Source organism: Dermacentor silvarum, chromosome 1 (genome assembly GCF_013339745.2).
Source record: "Dermacentor silvarum isolate Dsil-2018 chromosome 1, BIME_Dsil_1.4, whole genome shotgun sequence".
Taxonomy (NCBI): Eukaryota; Metazoa; Arthropoda; class Arachnida; order Ixodida; family Ixodidae; genus Dermacentor; species Dermacentor silvarum.
This window is the reverse complement of record NC_051154.1, coordinates 427,249,912-427,275,269: the sequence shown is the minus strand read 5'-3', so window position 1 is coordinate 427,275,269 and position 25,358 is coordinate 427,249,912.

Sequence of the window (25,358 nt, the reverse complement as noted above, 5' to 3'; positions counted from 1 at the left end):
GTTTTGACATGCTGGCTTTAGTGACTTAGGTTGATAAGTTTCCTGGCGTAAGAAAAGCAAGATACTTGCGAATTGGTCCGCTTCCCAAGAGAAATGATCTCTTCTCGTGTTTCTTTCTGTGTACAATGTGAACACTGCGCTAGCGCTTCAGCGTTTTTGTTGTCTTTATCTGCGATACCGTCGTCATTTCTTCTGCCTGGGGTTGAAGTTTTGTAGCTTGCATCTTATGCTTGTGTGTATCGGCACGTTATGACTTTGTAGCACCTTTTTCTGGCAGTTTAGGAAGGCGCGAAGAATAAGAAAGCGTAAGAGCAGACGTGCTGCTACAATGGCTTCAGCTCCCGGAAAAGCTGCAGTGTATGTATCATCGCATATTGCTCACACAGTGATTGATCTGGAGCCATGGTGTAGTGTTAATCAAGAAGTTGTCGGGGTCCTGGCACGACCAGTGAAGACTCCTGTCATTCTGGTGTCATTCTACGCCAGACCACAGCGCACACGCTTGAACTTGGGATGGATAGCCCATCTACGGTCTACGTACCCGGGAATTCCGATTCTCGTGGGTGGAGACTTTAATGCTCCACATGCAGAATGGGGGTACAAGTACAACTCCCGAAGAGGATGTCAAGTTAAAAACGTCATGAGCGATGCCACTTTTACTCTGTTGAATCTTCACGCTGTGGCTACCTGTGCTGTACCCGCAGTATCTAGAACACACGCTCCAGACCTCACGTGGTGGTTGGGCCCTGGAATGCCGCAGTGGCGGGTGGAACCAGATACCTGGGGCAGTGATCATATGCCAATAATGATTGGTTTGCGTAGAACGTGCATAAAGAAAATTCGACGGCTTGTAACAGTCACGCATTGGGATAAGTTTCGGGAATCATCGATTGATAAAGTACCCTCAGAGCCCTCAGAAATTCTTCCCGCTTTGCAAGAACTGCTCCGAAGTAACACCACTGTAACCACAGTTGACGAAGAACAACCTCATCCGGACCTCGCTCTTTTGCAACTTTGGGCAAAGCGACGTCAGGCAGAAGTGTATGCGTCGAGGAATCCCGATGTACCAGGTAGCCGTGCACGTGCTAACCATATAGCGGCGAAGGCGCGTCGGCACGAAAAGCAACTTTCTCGACGACGATGGTATGAGTGGTGCGAGAATCTTGGATCGGGCATTGGAAACAGAGCACTTTGGCGTACGTTCCGGTCAATGGAACGCGGTCATAAGCAACCTGACCCTGCAGCGAGCGTTAGGTTAGCGATGCAAAGTTCGCCACATGAATTTGCAGAACACGCTGCTAGAGCGTTTTTCCCGAAGTACGATCACGCGTCACCTGTAAACTGCCCTGAAATTGATGAGTCTGATGAATCCGAAATATCCAGCCCTTTCAGCATGGCCGAACTAATAGCGGCGATTGAATCTTCGAAGAAACGCACAACACCTGGACCCGATGGTATTCCTTATGAGGTTTTCAAGAACATGGAAGGAGCAGCTCTCGACGCACTTCTTCAGGCTATTAATAAAGTCTGGGAGACTGGAAACGTTCCACCTGACTGGAAGCATTCAATTGTTGTCCCGATCCCGAAACCAGGAAAGTCTCTAAATAACCTGCAGTCTTTACGCCCAATTTCGCTAACCTCAACTGTCTGCAAGCTCGCTGAAAAGATGCTGGCCACACGTGTTTCCTGGTGGCTTGAACGCCATGATAAATATCATCCTGCTCAAATTGGCTTCCGTTCTTACTTGGGAACTGAAGACGGTCTTTCTATCTTATCAGACGATGTTTTACAGATTTCACCGCACAGCCACGCTGTGCGCACGGTAGTAGCAACTGACATAACGAAAGCTTATGACAATATAGACCATGAAATCATTATTGCCAACCTCATCGACCTGGGACTTCCACCACGGGTCCTAAGATTTATCTACTCATTTCTTCAGAATCGCACATTTGCGATTAGAGTAGATGGGAGGCAAGAAGGATACTTCACATCGAACAGAGGAGTCCCACAAGGTTCGGTTTTAGCTCCTCTTCTCTTCAACGTTGCTCTAATACCTCTAGCCTGGCAACTACACCAGATTCCAGACGTGAAGTTTTTAATCTATGCGGATGACGTCACTTTGTGGTCCGCACATGAAGATGTATCTCGACAAACTCAACAGCTTCAAGAAGCCCTTGATGTTCTGCACAACTACGCTCGGAAAGCAGGGTTGGACATTTCCGCCCAAAAATCAAGCTATGTTGTGGTGGCCAACAAGAAAGGACGCACAAGAATCACGCAGCGCCCCTTTACATTTAAACTCGGCGCAGTGACAATCCCTGAGGCTTCGGAGGTCCGCATACTGGGTCTCGATATTCACCATTCCGGCGGTGGTGCACACTGGCTCCGTAAAATCAGACAGACTTCGACAAAAACACTTCACCTTATTCGTCGCATTGCAGCTAAAGCAGCTGGAGCTCGTACTGACGTAGCTCGACGGCTGGTACGTGCAGTCTTGCAGCCACGAATTTTATATCAGGCACAATTTCAACGGCTAACTTTGGCACAGTTGGCACAGTTAGAAACGATTAATCGCGATGCTATGCGCACAATCACAGCACTACCACGCATCACTCCGATACCAACGTTACAGGAACATGCCCAGCTCAACACAATTGCAGAGCTAATTTCGCAACGTGAAAAAGCACGTGAAATAAAAAGCAACTTGTTCCGGCTGTCGCTGCGTTACATGCTCATTTTCAACGCGGCTCTCGTATTGACAATCAGCCCTATCCAATGCCTCCCTGGGAATTCACCAGCATCACAACTAATAAGCCAACGAAGTTACGACGCAGCGATACAACAGGTATTATTGACGACCACAATATCATCGATGCATCATGCGCTGACACCTGCAAAGTCTATACGGATGCTGCTATTCTCCCAGACGGCGGGAGGACATCATTCCTCAGTACAACGCATAATTTCATCAGCGGCCACCAGCGCTATTTATCTACGGAAGCCAGCGCTCTAGTAATGGAACTTCAAGCCATCCACGACGCTGTGCAAGATGCGACATCTAAGCTGCCTACCATCAAACAACTAGATATCTTCACTGATTCTTTAGCGGCTATTCAGGAACTGAAGAAGGTTGACAAGGCGATGGAAATCTGCGAGACAATACACACGATGAATAGAAAAACAGCTACCTGCGTCAAGGTACACTGGATTCAAGGCCATGCAGCGAACCCTCACAACATTGCTGCTGACCAGCAGGCACATTGCCCTCCTAATCCAGACCTTCCGTCTATTCCCCTCCCACCTCAACCCCTTAACTCGCTCCGAGCCCGTAAAAATTTTCTCCGGCAGGACACACGCGCTCTTATCCCCCCGTGTGTCTGCTCCCTCCCCCTTCACCTTACTAGGGCGGAGGAAGTTGTGCTTAGGAGGCTTCGGGCCGGGGTGGCCCTTACACCGGCTGTGATCTCAAGGTGGAACTGGTCGCATTTACCACTGGGTGCTACGTGTCCATACTGCTCCGTCCCTGTGATGGAAGCAGATGCATACCATCTAATATGGACATGTACTGGTTTACAATCGGAACGCTCGCGTCTCCTACTGCAAGCCGGCCTCCGCTACAGTGTGACAACCAGCTATGACCGCTGGATACATGATAACAGATTCCACAAAACACTGCTTCAATTCATACACAACACAGGCCTCACAGCACACATATAATACACATATACACATCAAGAATTATGTCTTAACGGCAAGTCTTTATCGCAATAAAAAAAAAAGAAGAGAATAAAGATTCGAGGTGTGTCGGGTGCGCACGAGCATGACACGGCTGGCAGATCGGTTTCGGATAACAAACGAGTTAGACGTCTTGTGCTGGGGGGCCGTTCCTACACCTTCATACTTTTTAAAGGGGTTTGGTTTTGCACACTTCTTTGTGAGGAAAGTATTCATCGTTCGACGAGGTATGCCGGCAGTCTCTCCTCACTATCTGTCTCGCTGTTGTAAAACGTATTCTAACAATGCACTCAGCATAGCGATGGAACGGAGGTGCATGAACATGTCCATCAGTGCAAAAATATACACCAAAATTTGCAAGTAATCTTTTATTACGTATGTATGTATGTTATATTAATCAAGTTATATTAACTTGAAGCAGCACGAAGAAGACGAGGACAAGAATTAAAAACAGACATAACAGGACTAGCGCTGTTTCAACTTACACTCGAAGATGAATGTCTTCTTCTTTCTTGGGTTTTACGTGTGAAAACGAGTTCTGATTATGAGGCGTGCCGTAGTAGAGGGCTACGGAATAGTTTTGACCACGGCGTTGTTTAACATGCACTACAACGCAAGCACATGGACGTTTTTGCATTTAGCCTGCATCGAAGCGCGGTCGCCGCGGCCGGAATTTGATCCCGCGACCTCGTGCGCAGCAGCGCAACGCCTTAGCTAACTGAGCCACAGCGGCGGGTTATTCGAAGGTGAACCAACTCGCTCAAATCGAGTTGTTGTTGTTAGAAATCTAATAAAGGTCCAAGATGGAAACTTGGGTGAGTGGCGACGTAATTATGGCAACGAGTACAGCGCTATTTATTCATCACCACTATTGTTAGGCGCGAAACAGGAGAATTGGAATTATGAGCAATAAAAGGGGGTGTAATGAAGTGACACAAGGGCTTCGTAAGCTACTTGTTTGAAATGGATGATGAAGCACACAAAGTTTTTTTTTTTCCTTTCGTAGACGTTCTTCCAGACTGCGCGTAAGGATCTCCGGGAGGTTTCTGCCGAATCACGTGTTCATTTAGCTATACTGCGCTCTAGAAAGAAAAAAAATGTACCAGGCCACATCGCTAGTGTTGAACGGAAAAGTTAAGGCTCAAAATGCCGAAATGTAAATAAAAAACACATGAAACAACAGAGCGTAGCGCCGTCTTCTCACGTTACTGAAATTAATGTCAGCAAACGAATACATCAGTGACAAAAAACGAGCGCTGCATGTGACGTAAAAACAAAAGAAATCAAAAGCGTGTAGTGAAATCGTTACAGCGGATGATTACGCAAGGTGAAAGCGTGCTATCATCTAGTAAGGGACGTGCAATAGAAGACCCAACAGGTTTCTTACGAACTAATCATACCATGTCGCAAGATAATATCACTTCTAGAATATGCAATAAAAATCACCGACGATTACGATACTCCCTAATGCGAAACTGATGGTTTAATTTTGCGATTTATTGGCTGGCGCGGATAATCTGTCTCGTGCGGCACGTTGCAAATGGAGCGAAGTGCGGCGCGACTGCCTCACTATCCTGGAGATCGCGAGAGCCAGCGCATGGCTGACGCGTGGGCGCAACTAACAGCGGCCGTCGCCGCCTACCAGACGATGCGCCCTACTCTGGCGCCATCTCCTAGTCATCATCGCCGCACTACGCTTTTCTTGTCCCGCTTTCGCCATGCCCTCCTCCGCTTTCCGCCTCATGGATCCACGGCACCCTCCTCTCCGATGTCCTCCTGTCGTCTTTCATCCCCCGCGGCGCTCCGCGTTCGCCCTTTTATCCTTCGCTGCGCTCGTTCGCTCGGTTACGAGTGACGGCGCCGACGCTAGCCGCAGGAACGGGCGCCTAAGATCCGCGCTCTAAACAAATACGGTGCGACTAAAAACACACCTGTAAAAAATTAAACCGAACCAAACTAAAAGAATATTTCTTTGTGCTTCAGGCGTACACTTAATGTGCATGAGTGGAAACTTCGTTGAAGACACAAAATCCCGCGTGGCTGCTTGGTAGCTATGATGTTGGGCTGCTAAACACGAGGTCGTGCGATAAAATCCCGGCCACGGTGGCCGTATTTCGATGGGTCAAAATGCGAAAACCCCCGTGTACTTAGATTTAGGTGCGCGTTGAAGAGCCCCAGGTGGCACAAATTATTCCTGAGCCTCCCACTACGGCGTACCTCATAATCTGACCGTGGTTTTAGCACGTAGCACCCGATAATTTAATTTTAAAGTTCAACCGCTGTTTTTCTGCCTAAAAGCACATATAATGAGACCTTTGTTCGTGCTTCAGGCGTACACCTAATACACATAAGTTGAAATTTCACAGAAGACACAGAAATTCGCTTTATTAAACCTCAATCGTTTTTTTTTTCTGTATGGCCTGTTGTTAGAACGCCAGTTCTCAAAAAGAATCTGCAGACACAAAATTTTCAAAGCCTTCCACGTAATCAACTTCCTCCCAGTGGCAACATTCTTCCCTAACAGATCGCTGCTGCGACTGACCTTATTGAGGTGCAGTAAAGGGTACTTTCTAAATGTTGTAACGATTGAGCCAACCGTAAAAAGCCTAAATTTCAAAGCAATTTATGTATTTTTTTTAATGCAGAAGGTAATAGGTCTCTGCAAACATGCATAATCGCTGCTAATTGCCGTGGTTCGGCTTATCCATACGTTCGCGGCGTAATAGTTACAATATCGATCTTCGTTCGAATCCTGCCTTCGGACAATTTCAGTAATATTTATTTCATTATTTATAAGGCTGTACTTTCTTAAACATTATCTCTCTGTAAAGCCACGAAGCCGTTTAAAGCAAGAAAGACTAGGTGAAACCATGTACTTCCCATTATTACTATGCTGGCCGAAGCGCCCTGCTTGTAGCTACCGTGTACACTAGCGCCACATTTCCCCTCTAGTTTTTCCATGAAACTCTATGAATAAAATGTCAAGATAAAGCCACGCAGGTCAGCACGAGCGCAGTGTGCGCATGGCGCTTTCTAGTTTCAAACACACTATGGTGCAGAATGGAACTCACCTGCACCGATTATTTTACCAACGCAATATTGCAATACCGCAATACCGCGACTGTCCCGTACCGCATTACCGCGACAGTATCTACACATTCGTCGAAAGCGGCCTGCCGTTCCCTTTCCGGGCGCATCAAGGGTTTCTCTCCGCTTCCAGGAATTATCTGTCTAGCCACGATCGATAGCGAACAGCGCACGCGCACCGCATACTTGTTCCAACCGTTTCCTTTCTTTCAATTATGTTAAAGCTATGAAAAAATAATTTGATCATTTTATCTCATTAAGCAGGTGTTTTTTTTTTAGTTTTGACAGCAGTGAAGTTTTGATGAAAAGTGATGACTGAGCCAATTACCCGAATTTCGATAATTTCTGCTGCGAGTGATAATAAATAACCGACAGCTTGCAGGCAGCGACAGCAAAGTCAACTACAGTGGTGACCAAACGCACCGAACGTCATAGGGAACACCCGCGCTGTGCAGCCGCCGGTGGCGTTGCGGCCGTTCATGCGTGCCGCCTGCTACACGCTTAATGTGTTCGTTTTATTAGTCTAATAATGCAATAAATGTACGGCGTGTTACAGGCTCCGTCACCATGAAATGATATTCTATTCCTAGCTGTGCAAAACAAATATGCTTAAAAGATCCAACTCGTGTTTGCGGTTTCACCCCTCCAACGCTGGGTTCGTAGGCTTGGTCGTAGGCGGTCTAGGTGGTTGTAGGCTTTAACTTCGTAGATGGTTCTCTGTAAGCGGTTTATTTCAGAGGAATGGGAGGTGGCTTGACTAGCCTACATCATGACGTGCTTTAATAGCAAGACTACGCGGACAAAAAGCGAGATGCAGCCGAAGTTTGAATAATGTAATTAAGGCAGCAAAGGGCTGCGGCGGTGTGAACAATTTTTTCTGTGGTGTCTGAAGCCTCCAGGATGCGCTGAGGAGGACCAGTGAATACTTCCAAGTCACACAACTCCTCCATTGTCATCGAACGCTGAGTGAAAGCAGCGAAGGCACTTGCGTGCGCACCTGCGCAGCATTTGAATGCATTGTGCGCTTGAAGGCACGTTCGGATTGCTTCTGCCGCGGCAAACAACGATCGCCGGTGGATATCGCAGCGACGCCACAGCACTTGAGGGCTCTTATATGCAGCATTCAAATCAGATTCAGTGTTTGCGGAGTGTTTGTGTGATGAAAAATGGAAACTGCTATCGGCGCTCGTTCTACAATACCAAGCGAATTTCGATGTTGGCTTTGTTTGCTTCACTAGTTTTCAGATGATCGATGACAGGACAACCATGCGAACTGACGGCTCATGTGTTACTGTTGGAGAAAGGCGCATGCACCACAGCACCGCTTCGTCATCGTAGTCCACCGTTGCTAACCCCTGCAGCTGCTGCAGCAGCTGCAGTGACCTGCCGACAGCTTTTTGCTGTTTGCTACGAGGTTACAATGCATGTTCTCAAACAAGACCTCAAATGAAATAAGACGAAATGTTACGCAATATCCAAGCACTTTGGGAATCGGTGTGAGTGAAGCTTTTGTAGTGTTTGCGTTAATTGACGATAAATGGTGGTGATGTTGTGGATGTACACAGAACACACAGCGAGACGTGTTCTGCTTGAGGCGTTGGTGTGGGCCGTTGTTCATAGGATGTGACAAGGTAAGCACTGTCATTATGTTACACTGCGTGTCGCGGAAGCAGTGTTTAAACTTTGCTTTAATTATGGTGCTTTAAGTGCCAGAACCAGAATCTGATTATTAAGCATGCCGTAGTGGGGGACTCCGGATAAATTTTGGCCACCTGGGGTTATGTAATCTGCACCTAAATCCAAGAACACGAGTGTTTTTGCATTTCGCCCCCATGGAAATGGGGTCACCGCCACCGGGGTCGAACCTCAGCAGCGCAACGTCAAAGCCGCTGGGTTACCGCAGTTGATCATGAATGACGTAAACGTTTAGTCTACGTACCTAGTAGTAGCTATTAGTAGTACTTTATAAAACATCAGTTGCGCACAAATGTGTGTTTTTTAGTTTTTTAGGAAGCCTTATTTTTTATTTATAGCAAAAACAAATATCCCATATCCAATATGTTCTTTTCGGGTATAGAGCTGCGTCTTCTAAAGTTCCAGGCAAACTTTGCCTGAGATTCTAGCAATTTGAAAATTATAAGGCACATATTAGCATAGCTGTGGTGTGCACGACGAATGTTCCTCACCATGACCGATTTTACGCGGTCACTAAGCTTCTGTGTTTCATGACCATGTCCTTTGCATCTACTCCAATGGGCCACAGCTATGTCATTAAACATTAGATTCACACAACCATTGCCCTTCAGAAAATACAATGTGTACCTTGGTCAGTCGAGCATATATGAATACCATGTGCGAGAAAAGGAAAGCTGACGAGGCTGTTCAGGGACCGAATTCACAAAAACTTCTTACGCTAGAATTGTTCGCAAGAAAGAATTTCTAAGGCGGACGGCCAATGGCAAAGAGCACTTACGAAAGAAAAGCTTTGTCAATCTGGCCCCAGATCTTTAACTCCACTCGCTTTTTCCTCTGTACCTCCAGTCGCACGCTCCCCTTTTACGCCATTGCGAGGACCGTTGGTGAAGCTCGAAACGCATTTTCTGCAGGCTTTAAAGGTACTCTGTAGCTTTTTTAAGAGGTAAAGCGTAAATGGTCGACCTTCCAACTTCTTGTCTCTGTGGAAAAACTTGAAGAGTCCATATAGGCCAGCGACGCAATGTAAGTGTTCAGGGTGCGGCCGAGTGAGCCGAGTGAGTGAGTGAAAGGATAATAAAAAAAAACAGAAATAGGGTGCTCGCCTGCAGTGCTCTTAAACGAGGATAGCAGGGGATAGGCGCAAATGGGACGCTGGAAGAGTGCTCGTCGTGGTTCCCTCGCACTCCCATTCGCACGCCTGCATGTCGACTGCAGCTGGTTGTGGACACGGTTGTCCGAGCGGAAGTTACGTCCGTCTTCATCACTCTTATTCCCTCTCTCACTTAGGAAGTCAGCGTAGAGCGGCGTCAGCTGCTTCTCGTGCGGTGGGTGGAACGAAAGCCACTGCTTGACCTCCTTCGAACAAAGTACAGAAAAAACAGAGAGGGTAACAGAAGCATAGAAAAAAGTGCAACAATCGGGACATGCCATTTATCTCCGAGGCCATAAAAGCACATTTTATTGTGGAGGGGTGTCAATGCGGCAGGATCTCGTGCTGGTTTTACCCTGTCCTCTGTCCTTTTTGCTTATGCTCTTTCAGCAGATGACCCCTTATACACGTATTTGCCTCCAAAGATGGCCACGCAAGTAAAACGACTAAGTTGCGTGCCGAAGAAACATATGCGAAGCAGTTTGCGGGGTGTGCAACTACCACTCAAGTCCATCTGGCATGCATATTTTATCTGTACCATTCGTCCACATCTTCTAAAAGGACCAAAGCAAGCAGGGTGCATTCAGCGCCTGATTTGGTCAGTCGGGGAAAGGGTATACCATTAAAAACGTTAAGTTGACGGTGTCTGTTTGTCTTCTTTCGTTGTGTCCAGTAAATATTAGTAGCAGCTGTAGACACGTCGCCCTTGAGGTAAACAATATAGCGAGGGGAGAGGAAAAATGGTTATGAGGAAGTTTAGCGCCCTCAGCAACATGTGGTCAATAACAGACACCGTAGTGGACAGTTCCATATTAATTTTTCCCCGCAAGCGTTCCTTTACTTTTATTTACTTGTCTGTAACTGTCTTAGCTCTGTCTGTACGCATACTTTTTTTGGTTGCAAGGAAATGTGGCCGCCGAGGGCGGGAATAGAACATGCGATCTGGTGTTCAGTAGCACGAAGCCACTGAGGTAACCAGGAAATGTTGAAATCTTAAAATAGCGGCATGCCTGTTAATAACTGTTGTCGTGTTTTCGACAAGTCGCTGTTTTAGCTCTTAATAATTGCAGCTCTCATTTTGTTCTCCTACAAACTTGACTGGAACTCATATGAATCTAAAATTCAAAATTTGCGTGTACTCGCCAGGAGTTACAGATCATTGCGTGAGGCTAAATGAAAACAAAAAAGAAAAATGCAGCTCAACTAAGGTGAAATCTGGGGAGGTGCGAAGCATGCAGTGATGCACCACTAATGGGTTCGTACTGTCTTAAGCAATGGCTCATAACCCCAGAAACCGGCCCCCATTCGGACGGCAGAAGAGAAGTGAAATTCTACGCTGGAATGATGAGCGGCAACGCAGCCATCTGTGGAAGACGACGACGAACGCGGGAGCAGTGGCACGAGCGCGTGCGGAGCGCGAGCACGAACCGCTTCCTTCATAGAGTTTCTAAATAAAAACCCTAGAGGGAAAAGTGGCGCTAGTGTCTACGGGGGTTCTCCTGAACGTCGCCTCAACCTACATGGGAATGATGGGAAGTACAGGCTTCGGATTGACTTCTGTCTTGAAACTGGTGGCGTTTGCATGCGGCGCAGTAAACGAAGCTGTATTAAAATATTTTCGTGCAAAAATTAATTTTATTTATGTTGTGTTTTATATAATGCATAATACATTGAATAAAGTTTGTATGACTTTGAGATTGAAGCATGGTTTACCACCAGGGTATGCATCGTTCTGCCTGATTTAGCGCCATTGAATAATTATTTATTTACTTTCACAACAGCAATACGCTTATAAAAACGGTTATACCAGCTTATATAAAAAATACTCATCAAATATTTGTGGGAATAAAAATTTTGTATTATGAGAAAAGTGTTGCGCCTTTGAGAGAAATGTTACAAGTGTCGTCTGCTACGACGCCTGCTCGCTGCGAACGCGGGGAAAGTGAACTTTTCCCGCAGACGCACTTGCGTCTGCGCAGACGCACTTGCGAACTCTCTCGCTCTTTCGAAAGGCTGCATCGGCTGTCACGATTGATGAAAGTCTTCGAGTACTTTTAAACACATCAGCTGCAGTGCTATCTTGGACGCTTTTGGCCTCTTACGAGCATGCTTCACTATATTTTATGTTGACGTACCGCTTCTTCTGAAGTGCGTGCCAGAAACTGTTATGTCGTGACTTTGCGCTTACCCGTTTTGCGACAGCAGACTACCGCCAGGAAGCAGCAACCTTTCCTACCACAAGTAAGTTTGTGTTCTACGGATTGTAGCAACTGCGCTTGGAGCAAAACTAGCGAAACCAAAACTGACAAAAAATACCTGTAGACTAGTTCGCCAGTCAACAGAATACCAATCCGTAGCCTGTACTTCCCATCATTCCCATGATAGTTGAACGATCGCAGCGCCACATTGCCCTCTAGTTATAGTAATATGAAACTCTATGGCTTCCTTCAACTCAGCCAGCAGTGGACGACGACGACTATGACGACGATTACGACGATGACGATTATGACAGGAGACTCCGACAGCCTGGGCGCATAACGACGTGCTTCGCAACTAAAAGCCATGTCGTGACAAATAAGACGCTTGGTTCATCAAATGGCGCAGGAATGCAATTTGGCACAGACTCACGGAATCCAAAGAACTTTTGTCCCCCGCAGTACTTAAGGGACATCTTCGACAAGCGCCCATTTTACGGGGAGTAGTAGCACCTGGTACAAGGGCACTGTCTGGTGAATCCAGAAAATTTGTGCAGAAACAATATATTGTACACGCGCTAAAGTGGCTCGACAATGTTGTACTGCCTCGCAATTTTATTGTGGTGGCAATTATATGAGCTCTCCAGGCGCATTTCTGCCGTTGGCGTCGCCGTGATGTTCTGCACAAAGTCCAATGGCGATAATGTCGTCGGAGAGCGCCCTATGCTCTATGTGCGAGTGAAAGCGTGCGAGGGTGAGCCGGCGATGGCGTCTCAATCTAGCGCGCGCAACGGAGGAAAGCGTGCAAGAAGCGCGCCTTCTTGCACGCTTTCCTCCGTTGCGCGCGCTAGATGAACCAAGCGTCTTATGCGGGAGGGAGACGGGGGAGGGGGGAGGGTCATCATCTGCGATATTCGCCGTTGGTCCTCACTCCTAAGCTTGCCCAGTCTACGTATTGAATACTTCTTCTAAGCATGCAGTGAATAGCATTGGAGAGATTGTGTATCCTTGCCCGACCACTTTCTTGATAGGTAACTTTCTACTTTTCTTGTGGAGAACCAAGGTAGCTGTGGAATCCTTGTAGATATTTGCCAAGATATTCACGTATGCCTCCTGTGCTCCTTGGTTACGCAATGCCTCTATGACTGCTGGTATGTCTACTGAATTGAACGCCTTTTTATAATCTATGAAAGCCATATTGAGAGGTTGATTGTACTCCGCAGATTCCTAGATTACCTGATTGATGACATGGATATGATCCATCGTAGAATATGCCTTCCTGAAGCCAGCCTGTTCTCTTGGTTGGCTGAAGTCAAGTGTTGCCCTGATTCTATTGGAAATTATCTTGGTGAATATTTTATATAATACTGATAGCAAGCTAATGCGTCTGTAATTCTTCAATTCTTTAACGTCTCCCTTCTTATGGATAAGTATAATGTTGGCGTTATTCCAGCTCTCTGGTACACTTGAAGTTGTAAGGCATTGCGTATAAAGGGCGCAAGCTTTTCAAGCATGATATCTCCTCCATGTTTGATTAAATCGACTGTTATTCCATCTTCTCCAGCCGCTTTTCCCCTGGTCATGTCTTTCAAGGCCCTTCTAACTTCATCGCTAGTTATAGAAGGAGCTTCTGTATCCGGTTCATCACTATTTGGAATGAAAGTAGCTTGGCTGTTTTGGGAACTGTACTGTTCAGTATAGAATTCTTCCGCTGCTTTTAGTATGTCATATAAATTGCTGATGATATTACCATGCTTATCTTTCAGTGCATACATCTTGCCTTGTCCTATGTCAAGCTTTATTCCTACTGATTTCATGCTGCGTCCATATTTTACGGCTTCCTCAATCTTTCCCACGTTACAATTTCGAATATCCCTTACTTTCTTCTTGTTGATCAGTTTCGACAGTTCAGCGAATTCTATCTGATCTCTTGAGTTGGACACTTTCATGTTTTGACGTTTCTTTATTAGGTCCTTTGTTTCTTGGGAGAGCTTACCTACTGGTTGCCTTGGTGCCTTACCTCCCACTTCAATTGCTGCTACTGAGATCACAGCCTAGTTACGGTTTCATTCATTACCTTTATGCTATCTTTATCTTCCTATTCTAAAGCTGCATATTTGTTTGCGAGCACCAGCCTTAATTGGTCTGCTTTCACCCTTACTGCGTCTAGGTTGGCCTGTTTCCTCTTGACTAATTTCACTCTTTCTCTCTTCAAATTGAGACAAATCCTAGACCTCACTAACCTATGGTCACTGCACTTTACCTTACCTAACACTTCAACATTCTGCACTATGCTTGGATCGGCAGAGAGTATGAAATCTATTTCATTCCTTGTTTCTCCATTAGGGCTTTTCCAGGTCCACTTCCTGTTGCTGCGCTTTTTGAAGAATGTATTCATTATTCGGAGCCTATTCCTTTCCGCGAATTCTACCAACATCTCTTCTCTTGCATTGCTAGAGTGGATGCCGTAGTTGCCAATTGCTTGTGCTGCCCAACCTGCTTTTTGCCCACTTTTGCATTTAAGTCGCCCATGACTACAGTATACTGAGTTTGCACCTTCCTCATTGCTAATTCGACATCTTCATAAAACTGTTCTATTTCTTCATCATCGTGACTGGAAGTTGGGGCGTAGGCTTGTACTACCTTCATTGTGTACCTCCTATTCAGCTTTATTTCGACGACTGCTTCCATCTCACTAATGCTGTAGAATGCATCAATGTTGCCCGCTAAGTTGTTATGAACTAGAAATCCTACCCCTGATTCTCTCTTATCTGGAAGACCTCTGTAGCAGAGGACGTGGCCATTAGTCAGCACTGTGTAAGCCTCACCAGTTCTTCTAACCTCACTACGGCCAATAATATCCCAGGCAATGCCTGATAATTCCTCAAATAGTCCTGCTAAGCTAGCCTCACTCGAGAGGGTGCGCGTGTTGAACCTTGCCAGGTTCAGTTTTCATTGGCGGCCTGTCCGGACCCATAGATTCTTAGCTCCCTCTGCCACGTCGCAGGTCTGACCGCCGCCTTGGTCAGGTGCTCCGCACCCACTGGGGACTGAGGGCCATGGGTTAATTGTCGGAGTCATGAGGGAGGTAGTGGCCAACTACTGCACCAGGGAGGCCAATTCCTGTTCTGGTGATGGAGTGACTCTGATAAAGCTTAGTGGACCTGCCTAGTTTGGTTGCACCTGAACTAGTATAGCCCCACTAGCTCTCGGCAATATTTTTTGCCGGTGTCAGGCATCACTCCATGCCTGAAAATGTGGTGCACTGGAGCAGGATTCGAACTTACGACCTCCAGATTTGAAGTCTGGTGTTCTACCTCTGCTCCACGCCACCACCGCGATTAATATGCAGAAGATAATGTTCAGTAGCCTGGAAAGGGAACAAGAATTCAGCGTCGCCAGTCAGCTTCTAGAGTATGTAAAGGAGTACGTTTCTATAGGTCAATTACTCACAGAGGACCCTGATCATGAGAAATAAATTTACAGAAGGTTAAAATTGGGCTGGAGTGCATAAGGCATCCACTACCAAATCCTGACTAGGAGCTTGCCACTGTCGTTGAAAATAAAAATGTACAATCATTGCATTCTACCGGTGCTAAAATATGGGGCATAAACTTCGAGGTTAACAAAGAAGCTCGAGAACAAGTTAAGGACCTCACAAAGAGCGATGGAACGAAAAATGGTAGGCCTAACGTTAAGAGCCAGGAAGAGAGCGGTGTGGATCAGAGAGCAAACGGCGATAGCCGATATTCTAGTTTACATTAAGAGAAAAAATGGAGCTGGGCCGGCCATGTAATGTGTAGAATGGATAACCGGTGGACCATTACAGTTACAGAATGGATACCAAGAGAAGGGAAGCGCAGTCGAGGACGGCAGAAAACTAGGTGGGGTTATGAAGTTAGGAAATTTGCAGGCGCAAGTTGGAATCAGCAAGCGCAAGACAGGCGTAATTGCAGATCGCAGGGACAGGACTTCGTCCTGTAGTGGACATAAGTATAGGCTTATGATGATGATATATTGACTCATTTTTGTTCAGCGTATTAATGCATATTTAAGGCGCACACGTAACTTGTTCGTAGTCAGTTTTTGCGGTTTTTTGACAGGCGAATAAGGCGCAACCCGAAAGATTTTGCCCCAATGCTGGAGGGCTAATGGCGAAACTGGCGTAGAATAGAAAATAATGATTTTTTTTGTTAGGATTAATGCTGTACAATAAGGGTGTACACATCATAGCAGATCGGGAGTTCTAAAGGTTTTCGTGACGTCGCATGACAAACAAGCGAAATGGGGGTGGCCCAAAACATTTTTGACGAATGGTAAGGGGATGATTGCAGAAATGGAATAGAAACGTTTGGAATAGCTTTGCGTTATAGCGCGCATGGTTGACGTTTTTCCAAGCTACATTCAATGGAACAAATGCGGCGCGGCTGTCCTTGGCGATCTGTTCTGCACAGTGGATGTAATTTCGGGCCTAAAGTTGCTCTTATTATGTGTGCGCGCGTGTATGTTTTTACATGAACATAATTTGAAAGTTGCCTCTGGCAGATAACACAACTCTACACTCCTACATCCAATTATTCAAATGGGCCGACAATAATTGCAGGAGAAAACCGACCCATAAGCAACTAATTAACAAAATATTACTAGACAATTTTTATCTATAGACTTTACGGCACACAGTGCAATTTACGAATTATAACCAGTGAGTTCTCAAGGTACATTACTTGGCGCGAATTCTGAGGATGACGCCAGTTACGAGTTATTCATCGATAAAGTAAGCGATGAAATAATTTGGTAGTTATTTTTCTCCTCCAATGCATAAAACAGTGCTTTGTCATAAAAGTAAGTGAGACAAGCGTGCATTTTTACTGCAAGTCTAATGGCGCATATTTTGAAACTGTCCGAAAGGCAGAATGAATTTAAGTAACATATACACCGTGTTAGGCAAATGTCTGCCAGCTAAGGAATATGATACTGGATGGCAACGATACGTAATGGTGAAAATACGGTTGGTGAGTGATCGTCGCGATGAATGATGGAGCACCGATTTGGGCACTTTACCCAGTATGTGCAGACACGTATGATATTACCCATCGATTATTGCTACATTTCGGGAATCTATATTTTGATGCCATGGGGCAAATTAACGCTATAAAAATTGGAGGACGCTTTATCTTCACCTTTGAGAGTGGAACGCGATAGCGTTATTGGGCCCTGTTCGCATCGCATTTTTCTTTGAGTAGGATTCACTGCAAATAGAACTTTGGAAAGCCAGCTTGCAAAGACCAAGCTTACACCAATCCCCTTAAAGTCGGCTTCACGTTTAAACAGAAATGCATTGCTGGGAAGACGTTTTTTTTCAGGGGAAATATAAGTCGACTTATCTTAAAATGTGAGGGCCCTAGCTAGGACCTTTATTATTATTTTATTATTAATTTATATTGCCCCGACGTGAGTGCGCGTCCAAAACGCATTAGGAGGCCAATTCCCAATTTGACCGATGATGATGATGATGATTTATTGGCATCCCCTTTGAAACGGGGCGGCGACAAGTAGTCACCTAGCCTGCTTGATTTAATCAGGTATACTATACATGTCCTTTATCTAGCATTTTTCTATACCTCTCCTTATTATTTTTCTGTATCAAAAATTTACCGTGTACTGCTACCTATGATTTTAAGAGATCAGGTCGTATCCATCTTTTCCCAGCTTTTTTTCCCACCAGTACTCTAGTCGTTTCTTGCTTATCTCAACGGCTGATCTGTTGATGTTTCCTTCCACTTTAAACCCAAGCGCTTCTGGGAGTTGCACGCTACCTACGGTTCTCGCTGGGTGGATCCCGTCGCATTCCATTAGGATGTTGTGAGTGGTCCTGGATGTTTACTGCAGCATACGCAAGCCTCATCTAGTTCCGAATATTTTTGCTCCTGTGTGTTTTGGTCCTCAGGCAACCAGCTCGAGTCTCAAATAGCAAGGCTATTTGTACGACAGCCCTTTGTGCTGTCATACAAAATTTTCCTTGTAATTTCTTTCTTTTCATTCTTGTAAATCTCCATTGTCCTTTTTGTTTCCATTCTTAGCATCCAATTCACGGTCTCTATTTCTACCACTTTCTTTCTGATGACTCCTGGTTGTCTATTTACAGTTTCGATTATCCTGTACTTGGTTGCCAACTTCCATGACCTCTTCCTCCATTCTGTGTCCCCGCTTTTCATGTAGAGATACTTGTGCACTTTAGCCGCCCATTTATTTTCATCCATGTTCCTGAGCCTTTCTTTACAACTAATTTTGCTGTGTGCTTCTCTGACTTCAAAAGAGGCCCAACCCATGTGACCCTGCACTGCCTCATCTGTGGTTTTACCGTGGGTTCCCAAAGCCAACCGGCCTACTGATCTTTGGTTAACTTCCAAACCCGACAAAATATCCAATTTTGAGCATAGAATGGCATTTGCGAATGGTAGCGCTGGCACCATTACTTTCCAGATTCCACGCACCACCTCATACTTATTGTGGCCCCACAGTGCTCTGTGTTTCATTAATGCTGCATTCCGCTTCCCCTTTATTTTCAGATTATCTTGGTGGTTGCTTGAGTAATTCTTTCCTTCGTGTATGTGTACGCCGAGGTACTTATATTGTTTCACTATGGGTATTACTTGCTGTTGGATTGACACCACGAAATTACTCGTCTCTTCATTAGAGATCATAATTCCTGATTTCTCTGTGCTTAACTTAAGGCCTAGATTTGTCACTGCATTCCCACAGATATTCGCAAGTATCTGTAAATCTTTTTTATTGTCCGCTAGTAGCACAATGTCGTCTGCGTACATCAGTCCAGGGACCTTCTGTTGCACCATTTGTCCATTACGCATGTAGGATAAATGAAAACCTAATTCGCTGTTTTCCACTCATCTTTCTATACCCTTAACGTAAAGAGTGAACAACAATGGTGACAGAGGGCATCCTTGCTTCAAGCCTTGGTGAATTCCCACCATTTCATTACCTTTTCGACCTTCCCATACCACTTGTACTTGGTTGTCTCTATATATCTCCCTCAACAGCTCCACGAAATCATCATCTATGCCTTCGTTGTCATAAGCTCTTTTAATATCGGGAAATGCTGTCGATAAAGGTCTTTTCTGAGCTACTGAAATCTCTTTGCACTGAGTTTGTACAAACATATTATCCTCTAAGCGTCTGCCTGGCCCGAACCCATTCTGTAGTTCCCCCAATACATCGTTTTTCTCCACCCACTTCGACAGTTCTAATTTTATGGCGTGCATTGTCATTCTATATATCACCGACGTTACTGTCATTGGCCTGTACGAGCTCGTCTTATTCTTATCTCCTTTGTCTTTGTAGATGAGATTCATCTTGCTTTCACGCCATCCAACGGGAATTTTCTTTGGTCTAATCACTTCCTCTATGACATTAGTCAGCAGTGCCTTGCTTTTTGGACCGACGTTTTTGATTAGCTGTATTGGGATTTCATCGGGTCCTGCTGCCGTGTTGTTAGAGACATTTTCTACTGCCTTTTTCCAAGAAAAGCTTTCTATGCTAAATTTTGATCTCTGAGGCCGTTCTGCTGTTGCTGGATCTGTTGTCTGAACTACGCTTTTTCTCGTGCCGAAGTTACCCCTAATAACGTCTGTGATGTACCGCAGCGCATCGTCTCCTTCGTAGATGTTACCGTTTTCATCCCTTATAGCCGTTTGAGAGTTTTTAGTTGGAGCTCCGAGTGCTTTTATATGGTTCCAGAATCTTTTTGGGGCGCCTTTGTCTCTTTTGTGAATTTTATGCACCCAACGTTCACTTGCACATCTAATTTTCTCTTGCACGAGCTCACTCGCCACCCTTTTCTTCGCTCGGTATGTATTCCATCTGAGGAGCACCTCTTCTTCTTACAATCCCAACGTTTTGGCTTCTCGATGAGCCCTAGATGCCTCTTTACGCTCTTCTATAGCTTGTTTTATTTGCTTGTTCCACCATTTACGTGGTTTTCTCTTCTCAATCCAACAATTGTTTTGCCGTGTCTGCCTTATTTGATGCCTCATAACGTCCACCAGTTCCTTATATTCCCAGACTGCTGTAGGAAAGCCTCAATTTTCTTCTCTATGTTGTTTGCTGTCTCTATTATTTGCTCGTCATTCATTTTTAAAAACTCTGAGGCTATTGGTTCATGTTCTGCGTTGTTATGTCGCCCAAACTTTAATGCTAAACGTCTATGATCGCTTCCTAGGCTATTTTTTTCCATTTTCGTCTATTATCATTCGGTCTAGTTGTACGTAGACCATTTCTGAGACTAAGGCGTAGTCGATATCTGACTGCCTGTTTCCGCATTGCCACGTTACCTGTCTATGACACTTATTCTCCCTGTTAACTACTATAAGGTTCTGTTCATCACACAGATCCAGCCCTAGAGAGCCGTTGTAATCAGTATATCCGTCGAAATCGTCCATGTGTGCGTTCATATCCCCCCCTGATATCACCTGGCCCGATTTACTGAACTCATTAATATCGCTTCTAAAGCAATCAACCAATTCCTCATTTTTTCTCTGCTATCACTACCTGTCCATAGGTAAGCTACTCTCAGCCACGTTTTTTACCTGGCCATGTGCCGCTAATCCATAAATGCTCTTCACATGTCTCGTTTATCCTTCGCCACTGCAGACCTCGTCTAATTAGTACGCCTAGGCCTCCGCCTTTTCTTGCCCCAGTCATTCTGTTGCATCCTTCCCATACAAAATTGTCAATAACAGGCGGCTGCGCCAAATCTCCTAGATGCGTTTCGGTCGAGCCGTACACGCTAATCGCTTCATCATTCAGCTGCGTTTGAATTTCCAGCCATTTTTCCTGCTTACGACCACCCTGCATGTTAATGCAGCAAATTTTACCTTCTCTGACCTGCTGAGAATGAGAGCGCCAAGGATATGACCTGCCGAGGATGAGAGCGCCATCTGAATAGGATTTTCACAAGTAGCCTGCCCGAGCGCGCCGCTGTTGGTAGGGTAGAAATTCTGGCAAAAGGGGTTTGTGTTTGAGTTGCCTTGTAACCGAATTAAGTTTTCTCGTACATTCAAATAACATTCCTACGCCACCATGTCTGTACGTTGTGGTTAAGTCGTACTTTACCATTTTTCTGACGGATTTCACTGTTAGAAATTCAATTTTTGTTCTTTAACACCTTGCACCACGCGAAGGGCCTGCGCGGTCAGCCTGGTTCGGAATGATTTTCTTCTGCGCTAACACCTTGTGCCATGCGGAGGGCCTGCGCGGTCGGGGTGGTTCGTGATGATTTTCTCCGCCATGGACGCCGACATCGATGCCGAAACCGACGCCGACGCCGAATTTTCTGCGATACGGGGCCCTTAACGCTATCGCGTTAATAAGAAACGTTCTCTGATGTGTGGGAGTACCATAAATTGCAACTTAAAGAAAAAATAATATAATTAGAGCGTCTCAGGCAGCAACCCGGTACAGAATAATGGTAATAACATACTGAGCAACAACCTGCATCATCTTGATAGCCCGATAACACACTGAAACTAGAAGTCTAAATTTAAACACACAGCGCTACATATTTGAGAGTAGTTTCTTAGTCTTTTAAAAGCCGCTTTCTTCTATAAATATTAGGTATTCATGTGTTGATGCATTGGCGCTCATATAGCAGCCATTTCTCCCTCCCTTGCGGAGTGTCACGTAGCTGAATACTTCTACAATGGTAAAGCTCCCTGGTTTAAATAAAAAGCTCTCTATCTCTCTCATATAGCAGGTGGCACAAATGTTCTCACCTTGTCATTCATACAACTAAATACCGTTCGTTAAGGATGTGTTCACAATACTAGTGTAGTATTGTGTGTACATCTTACACAGTGTACTCACATTATTGCAGGCCTCACTCCATTATTGAAAATCGTATCTGCTGAAAGTCATAGAAATGGTTCTGTTTAACTTTAGGCTGTCAGAAGAATTTCAAAAGTTAACGGTCCCGTCACGCTGATAGAAAGGCACTTCTCATAGCCGTTTCTTCTCGGATGGGGCCAAATAAGCAAGTGTTCTCAGTTTTTGCAGTTTCTTTTTTTTAAGGTTTGGTGACTACGTAGCGATAATTTTTGCCATTGCCACCTAGGCCCGACCACTGCTTTTCATCTCTATGCATATGTGACTTTAAATTTAATTTTTTGCTGTGTTTGGGCTGTCGCTTTTTCTCTATTGCATTTAATCGTTGCGCTTAGTCTAATCATAAATAAGCTTACAACGAACGTCTTGGTCGGCACTGATTACTGCGTAAACAGATTGCAATCACACCACATGACTTCATGCTATTAAAGACTCCTGCAGGGGATATTGCATAAATGTTAGGCTAAAATACTGCCATACACACTTAGTCAAAATGGTGATCAATGACATTTTTTAGGAAACTTCATGGACAGGTGATTGTGTTGATTTGGTGGTAAACGCCATTCCACTCTGATGCTGCTGCGCACCGAAAAGAACGAGGAGGAGAATGCAAGAGCAGAAGTGACAGGTAAAGTTGTTGCCCGTTGTCAAGATATGCACACCACGGGTGAGTTACGAGGTGGGTGGCCGAGAGAGTGCTTGAAGAACTTGCCGAACAAATACAGCGTGGCAATGCGATGGCGAAGCAAAATGTTTACGAAATCGGTTTCCGCATTTATTGATGATATGCTAAGGTGGTGTTGATAAATGCAACTGATAAATCCAGACGCGCCGTTCTGAACTGGTCCTGGAGCGCTGGTGAAGTAAGACTTTTGTGGGCTCCGAATGGCGGGTTCCGCCTTGAGCTTTCGTCTAAACAGTGATTTATAAACGTGAAGGTTTACATGTTCGGAGGCATGGCATAGGTTGCGATATGGACCTCAGCTACTCATTACAGTATTGGCTGACTGATTGATTGATTCAACGAGTTTAACTTCCCAAAGCAACACTGGGGATTTTGGAGACACCTTTAATGGAAGGCTCCGGAATACCTTTGACGAATGGCAGTCCTTGTATAGGTGGCCATAAATCCGAGTACACGAACGTTACTACAGTTCTTCGCCCGCAAAATGCGACACCGCCGCAGCGAGGAATCGAATCTGCGAGCTCGTGCATGCTCAGCAGCGTAAAGCCATAGCCACTGCACCCAAATGGTGTGTTTATAGTGCAATGGCGATGTAGCAATAAAATTAGATGTGAAAACTAAACATAGCTTCCGCTAGGACAAACTACGTTAACTCGGTACTGCTGCTGGATACATATTTTTACTGTGATATTCTCCATTCTGATCTGATGCTGCGCCAACTGAAAAACATGGTAAATGAAGGATGCGGCTTCAAAAGTCATTGTGAAGTCCTTTGTTCACGTTGTAGTTGTCCTAGTAATCACGAAAACGGAATTCCCGCTTTTATAATGTCAATGCCTAAGAACAATGAGCGCTGAAGCATAGCTCTCGCCACTTGTAAGCGATATTGAAAGTATTTTGGCGCTTCCATTAAATAGTATTTTACCTAGGTTTCAATTGTTTTGCTTTAGCGGTCACTTCACAGATTAGTACACAACAGGAGTGGAGTTTTCTGTTGAACTTACGAGTAATCACAAAGATTATAAAATTCTGTTATGCCTGAAATCATATTTCAATGTGCATTACAGCTGCCAGACTGCTGAAGATCAAAGGGAAGAAGGAGCAGTGGAGCAAGACTACTTAGTATTTGCGCGTGCCCATAGAGATATAAGCCGTGGCTTTCAAATTTTTAAATCAAATGTTTTTTTTTTCGTTTTGTTTTTTATCTATCCCGTTCCTTTCACAGAAACAGATCTGATTTCGGCAAATTTTCTACTAAATTCCTGTAGCTCGGAGCAAGAAATATCGTATATATATAGTACAGCAATCATATATTGGCGCTTTTTGTTTCTAGGTACCGCGAAGTCCCTCTTACAGACTGTGTAGCAATGCCATCAACAAGAGAGTTATTGATTCGTTGGACACGTGTCACCATTATTGAGTACGTTGCCCGCAAATGAGCCCTATGGGCGTTGGCCTTGGCTGCTGGTAATCTTTAGCATTTCATCACAGGGGTTAGCTTTTAAGGAACGGCAGTTATAAACAATCTAATATACTGTCTTCGCTTCTTTGAAGAACGTCCGGTATTAGTGAAGCTCTGGAGAAAGAGAAACGCTGTCGTGGAAGAAACAAAAAGGGTACCATAAGACAGTTCCTAGTATTAGTCGTACGACTTGGAAAGGGCATTCGGGCCAAAATGTAAGGGTGACCCAGAGATGAGCAGATGGTCGAACGTAGTATTTTGCATTTCTTTGTAGTAAAAAAAAAAGAGTTCACGAGACGAACATTATCTTAGGAGGAGATAAGAGAAGCTGAACAAGAATGGAGCACTGAGCCAATTGGAAGATTTTCATGATGCATCGAGAAAAACCACTATTTTGCATGATACTCTTGGTGTTAACCTAACTTCGACTCTTTCATGGTCAACGAACACTGTATACATACGCGTCAATACTTCGAGATCGTTAGGGTACATACGCCGCAAGTTACATAATTTTACTAAAGATATTCGTAAACTAGCTTGCCTAACATTTGACTGACCTCAGCTTGAATACGCTGCATCCTTCTGGTCTCCCCATCAGCACTATTAGATCGAAAAACTTGAATCTATCCAGAATAGGGCAGCGCGTTTTATTTCAGGTTGTTATGACTATTCCGAAAGCATAACACAAAGTAAACTTGACTTCTCACTACAGCCCTTGCATGATCGTCGTCATATAGCCCTGTTAACCTTATTTCATAAATACGTTCATAAAACAGCGCCATCAGTTCTGCCTCTTGAAACTCCTCATTATAGGTATCAACGATTGTGCCATCGGTTCAATTTCATGCACATCTACGGAAAAACTAATTCATTTAACTATTCCGCTCTACCAAAAGCCATTCGTCATTAGAACGACCTTCCTAACATCAAAGTTCATGAAAGTGAATAAGTAAATTTTCGGTTTCTTCTAACAACGCATTTTTCAAACTCTCCATAACCTAACTTACTATTTTTGTCATTGCTTTTCCCGTGAATAATGTGCAACTACACGTTAAATACTATTTTGTTATAGCCTAATTATGTCTCCCTTGCTCTGTAATTCTATTATATTCTCCTGTGTGAAATTTCATTGATGAGTGAGCTGTCGCGTTAAAACTTGGACATATTGTAACACTATATTACTGTATTAGCGCATTTGTTACGTTACCCTGTACTTTTTGATTATATATTCACATATGTGGTCTAATTATTGAATAAGTTGTAATTTTTTATTGTACTCTCCGCCCTTACACAATGCCTCTAGGGGCCTGTAAGATATCCTTAAATAAATAAATAAATAAATAAGTAAATATGTAAATAAATAAATAAAGACAGGCAAGGAAAAATAGAGACTACAGGAGCACTATTATTGTCCCGAGTTTTCCTTGTCACTTACGCCTACCACAGTTC